General features: G+C 39.4%; 1 protein-coding gene and 1 non-coding gene across 4 annotated transcripts in view; both read left to right on the top strand.

Moving 5' to 3' along the window:
• The window catches only part of LOC109035133 (uncharacterized), a 291482-nt gene that overhangs the window by 265950 nt on the left and 5728 nt on the right, over window positions 1–19804 (top strand). The gene's annotated exons all lie outside the window — the stretch shown is intronic.
• LOC140225333 (5S ribosomal RNA) lies at window positions 17966–18084 on the top strand. The gene has a single exon (XR_011900459.1). It is a non-coding gene; the product is annotated as a 5S ribosomal RNA (ribosomal RNA).

The raw sequence follows: 19804 nt of genomic DNA, 5'->3' as shown, positions 1-19804 counted from the left end.
ACTTGTGTAGTGCCGTTTTTATCGCGGCGCCGCAATAATTCAGGTGAAAATGTATTCCGGTTTCTTTGTTCTCCGAAAGGGAGGGGGGTGTCGTTCCCGGTGGCGAGGGGGGTGGGGGCTCATTTTGGCTTTCTAAAGGATCTCGACCCATTTCGGGATTAACGGGAAAACCCCAGGAAATTTGACGTTGACTCTGGAATCTTCGTATTTTTGTAATTTCGAGGGAGAACTCGGGAAAACCTCAAGAAATGGGACTTTGATTCTTGAATTTTTGCTTTTTTTGGAATGTTGAGGGAAAACACATGAAAACTCCAGAGAATTTGACGTTGACCCAGGGAACTTTGTTTTCTTCAAATGAGGGAAAGCCCAAGGAAAGCCCGGGAAATTGAACTTAGACTCTTTTCGTGTTTTGGAATTTTAAGGGAAAACACAGGGAAAACTCAGAAACTTTGACGTTTACTCCGATTTTTTGCTTCATTTTGTTTTTTCTCGTTAAAAGATCACAAAAGCGTGACGAGGAGGGGAGGGGGTTGAAAAATCTGAAATTTATCGTTACTTATTTTTATTAGTTTATTTATTTATTATCTTTTATTTCCCAATGCTGTTGTTCCCTGAAGAAATCTCCATTACTGGCAGATATGAATATGCATCTAATCTTAATAAATGTCATGAGACAGTTATCGTAAGATTTCCGCACTAATCTTATATTTTTCAACCTAAAACTCCCAAAATATTAGACGTTTTATACAGGTTCGGTGTAGAAAGTAAAGCGGAGTAAACTTCGGGGAAACGTTTTGACCTGGATTAACATCCACCACCTATCGTAAAAATTACAGCCCTAGACCAGGTTAATGACTCATTAACTTTTTCATCCCTTGCCGTCCGTTTCCTCTGTTCAGAGGAAACAGGTTGAGGAGCAACCACAAACGCTGAGAAACAATACTGACCTCCGCGTTTTAATGGCTTCGTCTATAAAATAGGGATAAGCGTTAATGTTTCACTTTTCCGTTTAAGTTTCACGATCGTACCACTTAGACAAGCGCGTGTTCTTACCCCTCTCTTTGCTCCAAAAGGGATGGAAGAGTGTTTGTGGAGGGAATAAAATTCAGAGATAAAAGGAAGGATTCAATGAACTCTTGTAGTGTGTGTCAGACGAATTATTCTGTGAGGGCTATTGTAATGCCGCCACTTGTAAACATTTCATCGATTTCCCGGACGAAAGAACGTAATTCCATTCAAAAATTGCAAAATTTCCTTGAACAGTTCAATTTTTACAAGATTATGCCCGCGCAATTTTCTTCACAATTTTTCTGATTTTTTTAAAGAATCAGAGGAAGAATTTGTGAAATTTTCAGTTTTCCCCTGCGGTAAGAATGAAATTTTCGAGAAGAACTTTGGCAACATTGAAATGCACTTACGCTTTTTAGAGGATGGAGCGACGATTTATCTGATGAAATTTCTTGAATTACGAACTAAGTATCGAAATCAAAGGCGAGAATGTGTCAGACTGTGCAAGAATACCTTGTGGAATACAAGGTATGATTTTCGCTAAAAAGAAACTAAATTTATAATTGAGGAGTTTTTTTTATTCTTTTTAAAAAAAATCAGTGAGAAATTGATTTTAATGTAAAAGCGACATACAGATAGTTATGTTGATGGTTCAAGTGGATAGTTATCGATTCGGTTCTAACTCCAAACCTAAAACTCCGTTATTTTCCGAAATGCTCGCTGAGACCGAAACTAATCGATAAGTTGGTCTATCCAGGAAAACTCCAAAATTCTTCACCTATTCGGCAATCTTGTATGGATCTTTGCACTGGAAAAAAAACACATTGGATCTAGAGTCCTGACTCTTGAAAACATTGAAGAGAATAAATACTCTTGATTCGATCAGATTTAAGCTTAAATCAAAAGGACATCCGCTCAAATTAAGAGGCTTGGTTCTTGATCTAAGCAACAATCCGATTGAATCAAGAGTATTTTTTCTTGTCGATGTTTTTAAGAGTCTGGACTCTAGATCCAATGTGTTTTTTTCCAGTCTGTGACGTCACAGGACTTCCAGCTCCTATCCTCAACATCAGACTCCTCCAGACTTTTATCGAACGAGCAATAATTGATATGGCGATCAGCGCGTCGATAAATAAGAAAAAAAGACAGTCCCGATCAAGCACAGCCGCCAAATTGCAGCAAAAATGATCGAAATCACACAAAATACTTTGAAAACCAAAGCACAATCAGGCGCCGCAGCGATCGGAAGATCGTTAATGGAAAATGGGCCCACGGCGCGAACCAACATCGTGGTTGAGCCAATTTCCTCGCGGGATTATTTTTATCATTATTTGCGCATTATTCTCTTTTGCGTGTGACGTGCTTTGCGATATATCGATTGATGGGCCATTTAAACCTATGGAAAAGTATCGATAAACAGGGTGTTCGCAACAAACACCTTAATAATCGATTCTTTACCGTGGCTTTAAATGGGGAAATATCGATATGTATCGGAACACGCCGGGCCACTGTTTGCACGAGGATTATTGATCAAGCATTGATGGGTATTGGCAGCTAGGCGCTTCCAGAGTCAGACCTCAAGACTTGGTTTCCTCAAGACGAAAGAACGTAACTATATCTCAACGTTGCCAAATGTACACTCGCGAATCGTATTAAACCAGAATACAATTGAGCATCTCTAGCTGAAAGTTTCACAGATTTTTCCACTGACCACGCGCGAAAATCAGACAAATTTTAAACAGAAATCGCGCAGTCGTATCCTTGTAAAAAACAGTAATCGTTCAGGTAAATTTTGCAACCTTGGAATGGAGTTAAGTTCCTTTGCTGGGATACGGCGAAGAGAGGATCACCCGGCTGCCATCCCACCGCGCGGTTTCCACCTACTACCCACGTGGACCCCACCTTCGCGGAGTGAAGCGCATGGAGGCAAAGTCTAGGGAGAGCATCTTGTTGTTATGTTTTATATCTTACGATCAAAGTGCGGTCCAGATGAAATGGGCGTTCTGTGCCGCTAAATTGTCCCCGACATAGGTGGTCAGTTTTTCAACGAGAGATGGGCAGTTATTATGCCGTCAGTTTTGCGTGTGTCTCGGAATAAAAGTTCGATCGTGTAATCTATCAGCAGGGTGTCTACAAGTCTAAAATGGACCACTAGACAAGGTACGAATTTCAGCATTCTGATACTTGTTTCTTAGCCAAAATTTTACGTAAAACACGATGCGCACAACGAAAATTACCAAAATCAACTCCTTACGAAGAAATTTAATGATTATTGATGCGTCAATTCAAACCACCCGCTCATGAAAACTCGATGCTCTACGTGATTCACACCTCGCGCTAAACGGTATCATGACAGTCTCTGCGATATAAAAATCTGGCAGCCTCAATCTTGACGCTTTGGCTCAGCTATTGCAAATTGCTTATAATGTGAACAACGCGTGGTGGGAAATGAACATTGCTCGGTTGAGAAGCTTGCTGAAACCGTTGTAGTGCGCGATTTGACTCACGGAGAGCTTTGAGTTTCTCGTGAGCGAACAGTTGAAATTCCTTGTAAGCAATGTGAAATAAAAAGTTTAATATCTTCGTTAGGAGTTGGTTTCAGTAATTTTCGTTGCGTAAATCGTGTTCTACGTAAAATTTTGGCCAAGAAACATGTATCAAAATGCTTAAATTCGTACCTTGTCTAGTGGTCTATTTCCGGAAAGTCCGGGAATAGTACTGATTTTTTATGAGCGGCCCGGAAGTGCCGAAAAGAAGCGGAAATTTTGCAAGAAAGTCCGGAATTTTTTCCCTCGTACCGCTCAGGTTTTTTTTTTAATAAAACCTGAAAAGTATGCAATCCCCTACGCGTTTATTCTTAGAGAATTATGTGCCTGCAATATCGCGATCGTGCAGTTAATCTTCAAGCCACCAATGAAATTTTGTGTCTACGTCATTTTTGTAGCAATATGAGCGAGAATTTCAAATTTTCAAAATTTTTCGAATTTCATCGAATGGAGGTACTGAAAAAGTACTGAACTTTTCTATTCAGGAAAAACTGAATTTCTTGAGAATGTACCGAAAAAGAACTGTAAAAGTACTGATTTTTGGCTAGCCATGTCTTAGTACACTGGAGAAAAAACACATTGGATCTAGAGTCCAGACTCTTGAAAACATTGACAAGAAAAAGGACTCTTGATTCAATCAGATAAAAGGGAAATCCTCTCAAATTAAGAGGTTTGGTTCTTGATTTAAGCTTAAATCTGATTGAATCAAGAGTATTGGCGCGTATACGTAGTATACCGCCTTTGCGATCGTTTCGACCCCCCACTCGATACAATAACCGAGTCCCTTAGTTCCTTACCGAAAAGTGACTACCGCGAACTTCTGAGATTTTCCAAAGCGTGTAAAAAGTTTATTTATCCGTCAATAATTATGATTTAAAGTTGTTTCTCATTCTGGGGCTCATTAGTTTATGTGCAGTGAATACCAAGAGTCTACGTTACTTGGTTTTTTTAAAAAAAGCCTAAGAGTAGGGCGCGCTGATTTAAAATATGCATATATAAGCAGAAACAAGCGAACTGATTCGAGGATGGCTGACCAGGCCGGCACTCTAGGAATGAGAATTTTACTCCTCCGTTTCGTTCATAACGTTGCTTTGACAGATCTCCACACCACTGGTAGGCTTTTCAAAAGTTGGTACCTTTCCTCTGATAGCGAAGGCCACCCAGGATAGACGTAAGTGCAATCTGTGATGAGCCTCAAAACTCATTAGACCATGTGCTAACCATAACACATACAGAAATCAGTTTGCTTTTACAGAAAACCACTTACCCTTCTCCTCCCCGCACACCGGACCTCTGTCCCGACGGCGAGGAAGTGTCTTTTGTCCTCCCGAGCGACCCGATCCGGACCCTCACCCTTGATTTTACGCTTGATTACCCATTTCACCGTCACGCTAGGATTCGTCCAATTTTCAAAAAAAATTGTTTCGCGTGTACTTAGCAATTTTTTCCTTACTCTCCGTTAAAAGACGAATTAAAAGAGGTCTCATACATAAAAATCGGCCGAATAGAAGAGAAGTTACAGTATTCGAAATCCGAAGAAATCAACGAAACTTCTCCAGACAAAAAATAAAATGAAGGGAAAAAAAGAAATGTATAAATTACAATTAAATATAATTGACCTCAGAATTTGACAAGCAATTCAATTATATAACGGAGAAAAAATTGGGAGAAATTACAAAAAATTCGCCTCTTGCAAGGGGCTTCCTTGTAAGAATTTTGACCTGAAGATAAGGTTTGAATAGCAGCAGTACTACATACAATACACGGTGTGCCTGAACGAACATTTTTTTTTTGTCAAAATCGAAAATTCTTTATATTTTTTAACTACAGTGTCTTTTAAGTCGTTTAAGCTAAACAAAAATTCCGTCAAGATTCTGGAAAGTAAAGGCGCTTTAAAAGTATTCTGGGGCTATAATAGCTAAATCACCGGGAGTAAATCCCGTTATATTATTAAAAAGAAACTGACTCCATAGTTTAATGCCTTAGTTTCTTGAATACGATTATTTTAAGCACTCAAACATTTATACCACCAATTATAGCCATGGGGTGATTTCCTGAGAGCCGATAATATCACGAATTTCTCATAGAACCTTTCAAAAATGGCTTGCTTTTTGGGCAGCCGATTCGGTCATCAAACCGGGATTTAAATGGAAGCTGATAATAACACAAAGCTCTGAGAAAAATTTTGAGATGAGTATAGGAACGGTTTGTAAATAACGAGGAGAGGCGGGCAAAGCGGCTAAAATCCTATCTAATTTTTACCATTATTCTGTTGAATGGATGTTGCCGCGGACTGCTAACTGTGTCCACACATGGTTTCTGTTCTGGTTCTGGTTTCCTGATATGTATATCGATACGTGAGTATTTTTACACGTAGAATCCAATGTTCACGTCAGTAAGTCGACACATTTCGATTTTTTTGATTTTATACGGAAAATTGATGGTTTTTCGGGATTGAAATTACTATTGTTTCATGAAAAGTAAATGCACCCAAAATGACTAGAGCATATTGATTTTTACATATTTGCACTCACGAAATTGGTTGGTAAATTCAACGAGTGGGTGCATCGACTTGGTATATCAAGTTTCTGCAATTTTTTACGGCAAATCGGTAGATTTTCGGATGTAGATTGCTTACTTTCAATTCATGAATGAATAAAGCATGGACATGGTTGAACTTCTTTGCATGGGAATACGTTTAAAATAACAAAATCAAGACATATCAAATGCAATTGCGTTTATATCGAGTCAATTTCTTTTCAATAATATAACGGGATTTATAATGCCGGTGATTTGGGTATTTTAGCCCCAAAATACCTTTAAATCGACTTTATTTTTCAGGAGTTCGACAAATTTTTTTCTTTCTTCGCTTAAATTATTACGTAGCACTTTTCTTTAAGAATCTGATAAGGTTTTGCTTGGGGCAGATCAAAAAACTTAAATTCGATCGAATGGCTTTTTACATTCACAATACACGGTCTCGTCAAAGTGCGTCGTTGACCTCTCAGTGTTGGATCGTATGAATTCTCTTGTTGTGCTACTTGCCTATTTTGAAATCTCTGTAAATGAAAACTAAAGGGGTTGATATGTGCGAGTTAATGACGCGCCTTATCAACACATTGTGTTGGAGTTCACTGCTTGTTTTTTCTTGTCAATGTTTTTAAGAGTCTGGACTCTAGATCCAATGTGTTTTTTTTTTCCCCAGTGTAGACGTGCACCCTATCACTCCAATTCACTTCGAACCAAGATATTAACGTTTTTATCGAGCATTGGTTGCGAACAATATGCATTTTCCGCTCATAAAAAAGACAAAAGTCCACTGGAACCAAATTACATACTTAAATTCGCAACTTGTCTATAGTGGCCCGTCTCAAATAGCAGTGATCGCGTCAAGTTGCGATTTGATCGGAGAATGTTTTGCGATTTTATCAAAGTCGATGCGTCGATTCATTGCAATATTATCGGATAAAAAATTGCGATAAATTGCGATTTCATCGCATAAATTTGAAATAAAATCACGATTTTATCGACGGCTTTTCATCGCAGTATTATCGATATAAAAATCGTGATAAATTGAGGTAAAACTCCAAGTTTATCGAATGCGATTCTATAGAGTTAAAATTGCGACAATATTGAAAATAATCGTTGAAATGTTGATGATCCTTGAGATTTTATCGCCTAGAAATCTTAAAAAATCGAGCTTAATTTCCAAAATCGCGATTTTGCCGTCGAAAAATGCTACTTGAGATTTTCCCTCTCACTTGCGCATTTTCTAAATCGGTAGTCAAACGTGAGACGAACAGAAATTAATTAGGCAGATGAAGCGGTCGAATGAGGAGCTACCAACGCACAGTGGATCGAATCAATCAAAGTGGTCGGACATGAAATTTTTGACTAAAACTGCAAATTTTGGTGTTTATTTCGTCACATTTTAAATTTCAAGAGGTGCTTTCGGAAGAAAATTTTACGTCGAAAACAATGAAACCACTTTTAGGACCTCAAAATTTTGCGTAAACGGAGTTATACGCTTTTAAAGTTTCCAAATTTTGTCCGACCTCTCCTATTGGCCCGATCCACTGTGCGACGGAGGAATCCGCGCAATTTCCCCGCGTTCGGATTGGTTGCGGGCCCCGAAGAAGTTAATAGCTCTTATAAATAACTCATAGCGTCTGAGACACGAGTAACGTAACACCGCGAGGGATGTGCATCAGGAGCGAGGTGTGAATGATCGATTATCAAAATTTCCCCATTTCAAGCTATGGTAAAAAATCGATTATTAAGGTGTTCCTTGCGAACACCCCTTTATTGATCCTTTTCCATTGTTTTAAATGGCGGATCAATCGGTGTATCGCAAAGCAGCCACGCCACTGATGCACATGCGCGGCGAGAAGAAGGTGCGCTCAGAGTTACTCATTCGGAGGCAGTAGTATTTGCTCCTACGGTAGGTTTGTAGATTTGAAGTTAATTAAAGCCGAAGGCGAGAAGAAAGGAATGGGTCTTCGAGGGAGCTTTGAGCGAACCAGCAGTTCTCAACCTATACTGGTTCTTGCTGTTTATTAGCAACGCAGAGAAAAATGAGTTAAGGTTAAGGTTAGGGCAAGGTAGCATGAAACGTCAGAAAGAAATGAAAGATTGGAAATTTCAGTGGAATATTTCACGAAATTTCACGAGGCTGTGAAATATTTCATATTTTTTAGGGGCTAGAGTATGCAACCCGCACTCAAACACACATAAGTAGAAGAAAGTCACAATTTTCACATTTTGCGAAACATGAATAGGAATCTGTATTTTTGAATATCTTTCATAAATTTCTAAAATTTCATTAAATATTTCACTTGAAATTTGAATATTTTCTTTTTCGTGAAATTTTTGCCACCCTGGGTTAAGGACGTAAAAATAGGTGAAATCGATGCTCTTCTGATGAATATTTAGCGGTGTGCATACCGGGTGATTCAAAAGTCCATGGTGTTCAGTTCCAGAGAGAGGGTGTCCTCTTTCCATTTCGGGTTTTCCCAAATATTTTCTAAAATTTTCTTAATATTTTCAATAAAATTTCCTAATTTTTTGCCAGTTATAGACTAGTCATTTGACCATACTTCGCTCTCATCAGGCATACGGTAACAATTCAACAAGTCCAATACATCTATAAGAGTAGGGTTTTCCGGGACACTGAGAACCCCTGATATGGGAACCAGGACTGGCACTGCTCGGGGGTGGACGAATAACTCCAACCGTGAGAAAAAAAAGCCGCATTCACCGAAAGTACGAACAGAGCAGAAGGAGAGCTCTAGCATGCTCCGTTGCTGGAGATTGGACTGGGGCATATTAGTTATGCAATTCTATCAATTATTCTCTGACGCCGTAGGAGGGAGGGGAAAGGGTTTTTCGCGGGGCGTTGCCGCTCTCTAGTTTTGTACAACGAAGTTTGGAGGCTTCCCAACGCTTGCACCTTCTTTCGATCCTGTCAACCTGGTTGTCCGGAACTACACTGAAAAAAAAATCTCTGTGTATTTACTAAGAAAAGGGTGAAATTACCAAGAATTCTAAGTTCTATTTGATCTTAGTTTTTTCTTGGTAAAATTACCATTTACAGAATTGGTAATTTTACCGAAATTAAGATTTCTCGGTAATTTTACTGGACCTTGGTAAAAACGCCAATATTTTTTATCGACTATGGTATAATTACCGGGATAAAATGGCAGTTACCGGGAATTGGTTACCAATAAAAGTGGTATTCTTACCTGAAAAAAACAGTGAAAATACCGGTGTTTAGGTTAGTTTACCAGTCTGTCTTGGTAAAATTACTAATAATTGGTAAAAAAAAGTGAGATGGTAAAGGTACCAACGGACCTTGGTGAAAACGCCGAGAATTTTTTTCAGTGTAGATCAATTTGAAAGATGGTTACTTAGACTCATTTCAATACTTAGTTCAAACAACTGATCAGTCGGCAGGGTTGCAATTCTTTATGAAAAAGAAAATCTTGGAATTTCATGTAAAGTAATTCATGGAATCTCTGGAAAATATGAAAAATATTGAAAACTATTTTTTTCGAAATCAAATGCAACATTAAATGAAAGGGGACTGGTTAGTGATGTTTTAGTGCGTGTTGCATACCCAGCCCTTGAAAATATATTTTTCGAGACAGACCGCGGAACAGATAATGACGGAGGTATTAATCGCGAGAGAGGGAGGAAATGAACGTGGAAGTGTTTTGTAAAGGGCCCAGGAATGCGGTCACAGATAATCACAGAATTTGTAGATGAGAACGCTCAATTTAGATTTACTCATGAGGAGGTCACAAAGCGGGACCTAAGGGCCTCTAGGGGTTGAGCTATACGTAGTGGCCAGGGGGTAACCCCCTTGTTATATCGGAAATTTTCAGGTCTAATCACACTAGTCTTGAGCTGTAATTTGAGCCTTGGTTCAAAAAATTCATTGTACCAAAAAAAATGTTTTTTTTCTGAGGTTCACTGCAGATTGTGAAAAGTGGCTTCGTGATATTGATCCTAGGTATTTGCTTCATGACCTAACTTTCAGTCGCAAGGTAGAAGCCCAGTAGGCGGAGGGAGGGGTTGAAACAATATCAAAGCATGAATGATCGATCATCGATATTCCCCCAACTTGAAGCTATGGTAAAGAATCGATTATTAGAAAGTTTGTTGCAAAAACCCTGCTTTTCGATTCTTCTCTATAGGTTTAAATGGTAGATCAATCGATACATCGGAAAGCACGCTACCACTGGATTGAAACCAAATTTTTCTCTGGCAATACTGTTTTGACGGTGTCTTAAAAGCGCCGATGTCGCTATAAATCTCCTTACCCCGCAGGCCTCCTCCATCTATGAATCACGCCCTATTTATTCAAATGACCTCCGTACCGATTGCCGCATCCTAGGGTTATTCACCATATTCTATGCATATATAACGAGGCAAACGTCAATTTTCTTTCCGTTTGGCAACGAGGTCTTAATAGTCGTTGTCATTCATCCTTCGTTTTCATTTTTTAATTGATCCCTGCATTTGCTCCCTTCCTGCGCACTTCGATACCGGGATCTCGTATTTCGATAAGCTGCATTTCGATATATTTATCGTATTAGGTGTGCGATAGTGTAATCGATCCGCGCTTGAAGACTTTTGCAAAGTTTTTGCAGGTAGCTGCTTGTGTTTGCGCGTGTGTGGAGGTTTGCATGTGTGTGTGATCGTGAACTTGCAGGGCCCCTGCCGCCTGCACTATTTTATGGCCTATTTGGCCTCATGTCGCGCGTGGCCGACTGGGACTGGTCGCTGCGGTGATGCCGTTTTTAATTGGACTACATTTTGCAATAAGGACTATTTCTAGCTCATTTTAGAAATATATATGCTATTGATTTTCCCATGCAGATACGTGCTTTTATGGAAGAGCCAAGGATAGTGGCTCCTTAATGCAAAATGTAATGCAATTATATACTGTTAAGTGATTCTCGAATTTTGCGCTTTACACTCTGTAAAAGCTCGATTTTTTTATAATTTAAAGCGAATTGAGTGGTTGTCTTTGAAATATTGAAACGCCAGAAACGCCAACTAAAGAGAAAAAAATTAAGCCTCCCCCCACTTTGACCCCTTGCTGTGCGAAAAGTAATTAACGTATCCCAATTTTTTCTTTACAATTTAAAAGTACTCTTAGGGGACTATAAACCCCAGAAGTTTCGTTTCAAGAAACTTAAAAATTAACTGCCGCTCAACGCTCTGAAAACTGAAAAATCCTCGCGCTGGCTGAAATACATACATACATACACACATACAGTTAGTTAGTTATTATAATTTTAAGACATTCAGCGTCTCAGGCTATTAACGTGTTTACAGATAATTTTGAAAATGGGAGTATAAACGAAAATTTAGATTTTTAAATTGAGAGAGGTGAAGAGTTTTAGAATTTTGGTGGTAATATTGGGTTCATCGCATATAAGAGGGTTTGTTACATACATACATACATACATACATACATACATACATACAATGGCTTCAATGTTAAAGCACCAAATAAATGTATTTACCAACCAACCATACATATATATGACAGAAAATGAATGACATATATATTCGTGATCTACGACTCGAGATCGGTGCTCTTTACATGGTTCCAGGTCTAGGTCCCACCATGAGGGAGAACGCAATAGTGTATCTTTCCTTCGGAAAATACACTAAAAAGGAAGCGGCAACTTTCTGAGGGGCTTTGGGTGGATAGTATAGGCAGGGTGTCTACTGGTTAGGAAAATCCGGAAGTACGGAATTTTTGCAAAAATATCCGACATTTTTCGTTTTATTCCTCGCGTATATTCTTCAGAGAAACTTGAAAAGTATACAGTCGCGCGTGCGGGTTTGAGCGTGGTATTTATTGCGATTGTGCGAGCTTTAATTACCCGGCCACGTCATTTTTGTCGCAATTTGAGCGTGAATTTCGATACATTTCAAAATTCACACGAAAAGGTATCGAAAAAATATGGAATTTCTCTGCTGATGAGGTACTGAATTTTGTGGGCAAGTACTGAAAAAGTGCTGTAAAAGTACTGATTTATTGCCAGTCAGCTTAATAGACACTCTGATAAGAGACTTCGACAACCAGATGCCGCTGAGCTTCTGAGGGCGCTGTGAGAGCAGCGGCTGTTATGTATATCGACGGTAAAATTACGAGATCACGTATCTCGGTTAACGACGTCGCAGACATCCTGTCATACTTTATTTTTCGAATGGAAAACTACTCAACGTCAATTCGTGAAGACTTCCATGGTTTTTCTTCTCTATGCGAAGAAAACTCTGTGAAAATTTCAAGAAATGATATTGGTTTGTTCTCTTTCAAAAAATAGAAAGAAAGCGGAGATTTTTTAACACCACAAACAAGATACGTGGTATGACACTTTCTCCGCTGACATATAAAAACTATCTCACAGGATTACATCAATACATCAATTCACCCATTTTTGCCCGGCTCGTGTTGCAAAATCGCTGTTTTGGCATCCGCGGGGCGTCAAAAAATATTCCTATACTAAATACATATAAGAAGTATATTACTATACGGAGTAAACAATTATCCTATACCAAGAAACATTGAAAAAATATTAGAGTATAGAGTAAAAAATTACCTTTTCTTTCAAATATAGCGAAAATTGATCAGGAATTTTTTCACTAAGCATGGTAATGCTCGAAAGTTGAAGATTTAAGTATTTCCTGAACATTTTCATAAAATGTTCAGAGGTGCGCATATCTACGACTTTATCGTATCACCTTACTAAGGTGGGCTGCATATGATCTTGCTGATTATCTATTCAAGCCTCGTATTTTTTACACCTCCACTGTTTTACGTAGGTATGAACGCAATTTGTTTTAATTAGAACCTCTGTTGAAAAATAGACACTCTAGTTCGTATACACCGCCTTCCTCTTTCCAATTTGCCTCATAAGTAAATACTTCTAGAACTTACAACCTGTATACAGAGTTTCAATCTTTCTAGCGTATTTCCTGTGTGCCCAAGTCTGGAATCATTAAATCTGAATCCACCTCATCAATCATTAACCACTTTGCCTCTAAAAAAATGTATAATTTAGTAATTGAAAATATGTTTCCCAAGACGAATAAAAATTCGGAAGCTGTTTCCATCAGATTGAAATGTCTGGAAGGTTTAAAAATTTTATCATGATAAACGTCACTCTCAAACTCATGATGCTGTGACGAGGATGCTAAAATTCTGGGAAAAGTTAGCTTCCTTCTGCCAGATAGTTTTGCTCTGTTATTCATCTCCTGCTAATTTGTAATTTATTTTGGTTGCAAAGTTTTGATGAGTGGGTCGCAAATTTTTTCACCTCAGAGCTTATTTCCATAGTCGATCAGCGGTTTATAATTCTGACCTAGATGCCAATTTTAGATGTTTTTCATGACCAGAATACACGATATACTATTGATGATAGAAAATTACTGTCGGTCGGATGATATTTGCATGTGTATACATAGGTACGCACGCGGTAACATAGTTCCGTGATCATACATGGAAATTACATAACGCTAACGGGCCGATCGTTATATGCAATCTATACGATGATCGTCAAATGTCTTCCACTGACCGACTTCTGACGAATCATTCGCGAAATTTTGAACGAAACTTATAGGTATCGTAACAAAATATTTAAATACATTTTACAACTTTTTTTATTTCTCTCGATAGTTTTTATTACATTTACGAGTTTCTTTAAATTTTGCTTACATCTTCAGTATCTTGGATGTGCGTGTCGCCTATTCATAAATTGGAGGCGCTTAAAAAGAGTAGACCGAGTTGGCTGTAGCGCCTTGATGCAATTATTCGTGTTCCGTGGATGCGCGTGTTGCATGTTCAAAATTGAAGGAGCTTTCGCTTTCCTAACGTCTTCAGAGGTATACGGGACTCGTCAGTTAAAGCACTCCAATATTAGAATACCCATATCGGGAGAGTATCACCAGTTAGTGACACGGGGCCAGAGTGACCAGAGTATCTAAGGCCATTAATTGAATTGGTCATTCTTCAAAAGACTTAAGCGCCAGAAATGAAAGTGCGAGGAAATCATCAGAAACTGTAATAATCGACCCGTTTTAAATCGCTGATTACATCCTAATGTGGTTAATTAATTCATCGCTTAATTTTTCAGAGCTCTGAAATTTAGAACGGGTCGAATAAAACGTTGCCTATACTGTTTCCTCGTATTATATTATTATATCTCTGGTGCTTCCGTCTTTTTTAGAATTGCCGATTTAGATCGGTTATTATTTCAAACAATGAAACTACCCTGAGTCGGTTGTGGCGCCTTAATCGATACAACTATTTGTGTTCCACGGTTGTGCGTGTTGCATGTTCATAATTGAAGGATTTTTGATTTTTCGCTCATCTCACTTCTTCAGAGGTACACGGGACTCGTCAGTTGTAGCACTCATATACCTATAGTACCTGCACAGGAAGAGTATTACCAGTTAGTGACATGAAGCCAGAGTATCTAAAGCCAATAATTGAATCGGTCGTTCTTCAAAAGACTTGAGCGCCAGAAATGAGAACATGAGAAAAACCTCAAAAACTGTAATAATCTACATAGGTCGAATGACCATGAATCTGACAATCCTACTTTATAACCCGAGCTGAATTCTTTCAGTCAAGATCATGAAAAAGGTTCGCCTTAATATAACGGTAAGATTGAATCCGCCCGCACTTTTATTATTTCAACACTACCTCGTCTCTTTTCATCACGTTTTCCAGAAACAACCCTCACTGTTTACCTCACAGAGTCTCCGTGAAATTGAGTGCGGAAAGTAAAAGTGGGCAATCCGAGGTTCAGTTTTCTTTGGCGACTGATTAATGCAAGATCACACTGTTTTAGTTTCCAATCACCTCTCTTATTGTTCCAGAAAGCAGGTGGACAAATTAATGTAAACAGTAGGGAAAGGTGTGAAAACGTGCGAAACAGCTAATGACAAAGATATCAATCGTGAAAGAAAGGAGAAATGAACGTGGAAATGATTTGAAAAGGACCCGGGAATGCGGCCAGAAGGATTGCGACCCTGAAAATAGGAACTGTTCTTCATTTTTCCGACGAACGCCGTGAATGACCGTTCCTTCTTTCATTTCGACCAAGCATGCACAGCCCATCGCAGCTAGGCGCACAGTAATTGTAATCTAACCTCACAAGAATTATTTCGATAGCGCTTAGGTGCTCACCGCCTCTGGTGACTTAAACGCTGAAAAAGAACAAAAGACAAGCCCGGCTCTAGACTTAAGAAGCCGGAGAAAACATTTAAAACGGAGAAGAAACTAGGAAAAATGAAAATTTTCAAGAGACACAAAACACTACGCAGTAGGTAACGAAGTATAGGTCCAAGAAAAAGCTTTTTGTACCAAAAGACACGTACTTTATTACTTCGAGACACTTCAAAGGCTGAAGTAAATGATGTTGCGTCATCTTCGATCGCTTTTATGAAATGTGGGCATCTTCGGTGAAGCAAGCATTTTTAAGCTTACGAGTTAGTGTATTTTCATTCTCACAGATTCAATTGTTAAAGCTGGTACACTGTAAGAAATTTTGGAATGAAACACTATGCCAGAGTCTATATATTGCGCCCAACAACCCCGAGTGATATGAAATGCGGAGTATAATCCAGTCTTTGAACGGAGTGACTTACACACGATTACGGAACGGAATCTACTCTTTTTGTGAAGTGTCATACGCTTTTATGGTGCTATTTGAGGCATTGGGTGCAGAAAGGGCATTTCTTGGTCGCGGTGTGTCAGAATCTCCACTGCTAATATTAATTCAGAGAGGAGCTTTGAGGTGAATTTTTTGAAATTTTTCGTTTTCAGCATCGTAAAATCATAAAGAAAATTCAGCAAAAGTTTCAACGAATTTCATATCGACAGTGAAACTACCAAACCACGAATCTCGTTAGCGGTCTTCAAAAATCCCACTCCTTTCTTATTTTTTTAAAGGAAAACTAAACAACATAATTCCTTAAAATTTTCTCAGACTTTTCTTTGCACAGAGAAGAAAAATCACATAAGTTTTTCAGAATTAACATTGTTTAGTTTTCCATTTAAAAAATAAAGCATGACAGGAAATCTGTAACGTTGCAAACCGAGATACGTGGTTTGGTAGTTTCATCGTCGATATATTTGATTAAAAAATAGATGAAACGTTATAGCTGTGATTCTGAGACATCGCAACCAAAAAATGTCTTTTCTGCCTCCAGCGCTTCATTTACACTCAGCATTCATATCACTGAGGATTTTAGGCGTTCAATTCTGGCACAGAATTTTACACCTCAATTTTTAACAAAGTGGATCGAAGAAAAATAGACGTATTTATGCCAAAAGGAACTATGTGCATAGGTTTAGGTGCACCATAGTTCCTTTTAGCATAAATACGTCCAAATGAGATCTGTTCAGAGTCATTTACGTCCAGGTCCCGACCAACCGTGGCCCACTGCTCTCTCCTTTGACACGATCTCTTTACGCGATTTTCACGGGGATCCATGCATTATGAGGTGGGTTCACACCTCGCACCTCGGCAGCGGCGGCGGCGGCGGCGCGGGGTCCTGCCACGCCCCTGCAACACCTGATACCCCTCTATTCTTCGCGGTCGGCGCACGGCACGGCACGGCACCTGTTGACCGCGGAAACCGCGTCCACTCGCGGCCCCTCTGTCCAAGCATCGAGGATAAATTCGAAATATTATCTCTCGCCCCGGCAGCGGTCTTAATTACGAATTACGATTCTTGTAAAAATAAACGGAGAAGCCTAGCATCGCTGCCATCATATGCCGCTGGCAGGGTTGCCGGCGGTCCGGTAAACCAGGAGAGTCAGGGTATTCGCGACAACCGGGAGCAGGCATAGGGAAAGCTAGGGAAGTCAGAGAATATCAGACGCATATCTACTAATTACTTATACATAACACTGATCTTTCATCAAAAAATAGCTTTTTTTTACACTTCAAATATCCCACGAGGGATAATCTTGCGCTTAATCGTCCCTAAAGTCCCATTTCCTCCGTCCCTAATTGGACTGCATTTTGAAACTAGGAACTATCAAGTCCGGCCCGGTTTAAAAACAACAATTTGCTGCATTTTAAAATGAAAGCATGGCAGGTAAGCCCTGGATAGACGATCAAATTCCCGAACCAATTCCGATCAAAGTAGCATCAAAGTGTCGGCGGGAGTCATCAGTCTTAAACTCATTAATTTGCTTCATTTTAAAATGAAAACTTGGCAGAAATGTTTCCTGTGGCAGGAAATGATGAATGGTGGCACTCCATTCTGATCTTACTTTGAACAAATAAGTGCGGCCCGTCAAAATTTGATGGTAGATGGTGACCATCAGTCATCAGCATGTCTACTTTGATCGGAATTGGTTCGGAATTTGATCGTCTATCCAGGGCCTTAAGTTACCAGGTTTATGAAAACTTCTCATTTTTGACGGAAAATAGCTCTCAAATCAATCGTAACACCTTCTTATCACCTAAACTAAACTATTTATGGGTAAACCAGATGCGCTGAGTCCGTTTATGACCATTAGAGTACTACAGAAAATTTTCAATCCCTCCAAATTACGAGGATTTTCCAAAAGCACTGAAAAAAAAACCACGAAAAATATGGTTTTTTTTAGAGATGTTTTAAGGTCAGTAGGAAATCCTGCAAATCGTTCAAATTTATAGAAAAACTATCATTTCGGAAAAAAGTATTTGATGCCTCCTGTTTATTTTGTATGTAGCACGTTTTGAGCCCTACGCGTCAAGCGATTTTAAAGAAAAGTGTTTTTCACTCCAACCTACCACCTCCTCCCCCCCCCCCCTCCTCGCCAATCATATGGGCAAGACGAGAAACGGGATAGAATGATGGGCTCATCCGCGGTTGCAACAGCGGCGGCTTTCGCCAACGGCCATACCACGTTGAAAGCACCGGTTCTCGTCCGATCACCGAAGTTAAGCAACGTCGGGCGTAGTTAGTACTTAGATGGGAGACCGCTTGGGAACACTGCGTGCTGTTGGCATCTCTTTTGGCTCAAGACGTTTCTGTCACGAGGCTATTGATTTGTTTTCATATTTTTAATTTTTTTTTAAACACATCTTTTGAAAATCGCTTAACTGGTAGGGCTCAAAACGTGCTCAAAACGTTTCTATCACGAAGCGATTGATTTGTTTTAGATATTTTTTCCTCTTCTACTCTTTCTTTCATAGGGTAACCCGATAAGGATTGAATACGCAGTGACACAAACAAGAATAACAAAAATGTCTCCGGAACGAGACAAGCCGACCCTTACGAATTTTGAGGCGCTGATTCCGAATATTACCTCGCGCCGTTTCAGTCCATCACCCTCCAATTTTCGAGAAAATTGGCTTTTTTGGTGTTTTTGCGACTGTTATCCCCTGCTGAATGTAAGAGAATTTTTTCTCAGGTACAAGAAAGGATTAGTTCGATGTATTTTGAGCCGCCGAGTTCGAAAATTACCTTTATTTTTCTTATCGCCTCTCAGTTATCCAGAGAAGCGACTTATCCCAGGAACATGAGCAAATATGACATATTTTCGTCATCCATGCAATTAATTTTTATAAATTTTCCTAGGCCCGTGGTAGAGTGATTCTCATGAATTTTAATTTCCCAGACTGAAAGAGTATTGGAAAATTTTGAGGATTCTAAAGAAAAGGAATATCGTCGCAAAATACAAAAAAAGCTAGGTCTCCGTGAAAATTCAAGATTATACTCGGATTAGACAGTTCAAAGTAAACGATGGTCGATGAAGGCATCACACATAGGGCCGAATTTAGGGGGTGGCCACATGGGCGCGTCCCATGGCGGCTAATTTTGCAATTTCTTTAAATGTAGCTATAAGAAGAATCGGTATCAAAAAAAAAAAAAAAAAAATACAAACGAGAAAAGACGACAAAATCTCCCACTTCCCGAGAATATATCTCTAATTTTGTCGTTTTTCTGTGATATAATAGACAGCACCTTTAATTTGTCGAGTTAAGACTAAGAGAGAGACCGAACACGAAATTTGGCCTGGAACGGCGCGGCGCAGAGAGCAATGATGACGAGAACTTGAGATGAAAAGGAGAAACCCTCGGCGCGGCGGTCGGCATGTAGCACATATAAGCGCCTTCGAGACTGCCTGAAAACTTCTCGCATTGCGCCAAAGACAAGTGCGGTCGCTGCAGTCAGCAGCGGGCGGCGTGAAACGCAAGGCGCCTACAAGACTCCATGAATACTACACGCATTGCGCCCAACACAGTGCGGTCAACGCGGCGCGGCGGCGCAAGTTAAACTTATTAAAACACATGTTCTTTCTTAATTTTTTCGTTCATTTCATATAAATGGAAGGCCTTGTTCCTACAGAGATAGGTTTACGGAACTTAACTTTCGCGCCGCGTTCCGTGAAGTTTTGCTAGTAGTGTTGACAGGGCTTTCGCAAAAAATGTATCCAACACGAGTAAACGCGTCTTATGCAACCCTTCCCCTCCGACACGTTCACTTGATGGTTTTTATTGATGTTTCAAAACGAATGAGAAGGGGGCGGCAAAATACAGGCGGCAAGTAAGTAAATTCGGACGTGATCACACATCGGGTACACTCCTTTTAAACTGTATTTTTAATACACTTTCAGTCTGGGAAATTAAAATTCATGAGAATCACTCTACCACGGGCCTAGGAAAATTTATAAAAATTAATTGCATGGATGACGAAAATATGTCATATTTGCTCATGTTCCTGGG

This window comes from Bemisia tabaci, chromosome 8, assembly GCF_918797505.1.
Source record: "Bemisia tabaci chromosome 8, PGI_BMITA_v3".
NCBI lineage: Eukaryota > Metazoa > Arthropoda > Insecta > Hemiptera > Aleyrodidae > Bemisia > Bemisia tabaci.
Note: the sequence above shows the minus strand (reverse complement) of the source record. Positions and strands in the feature narration are given on the sequence as shown.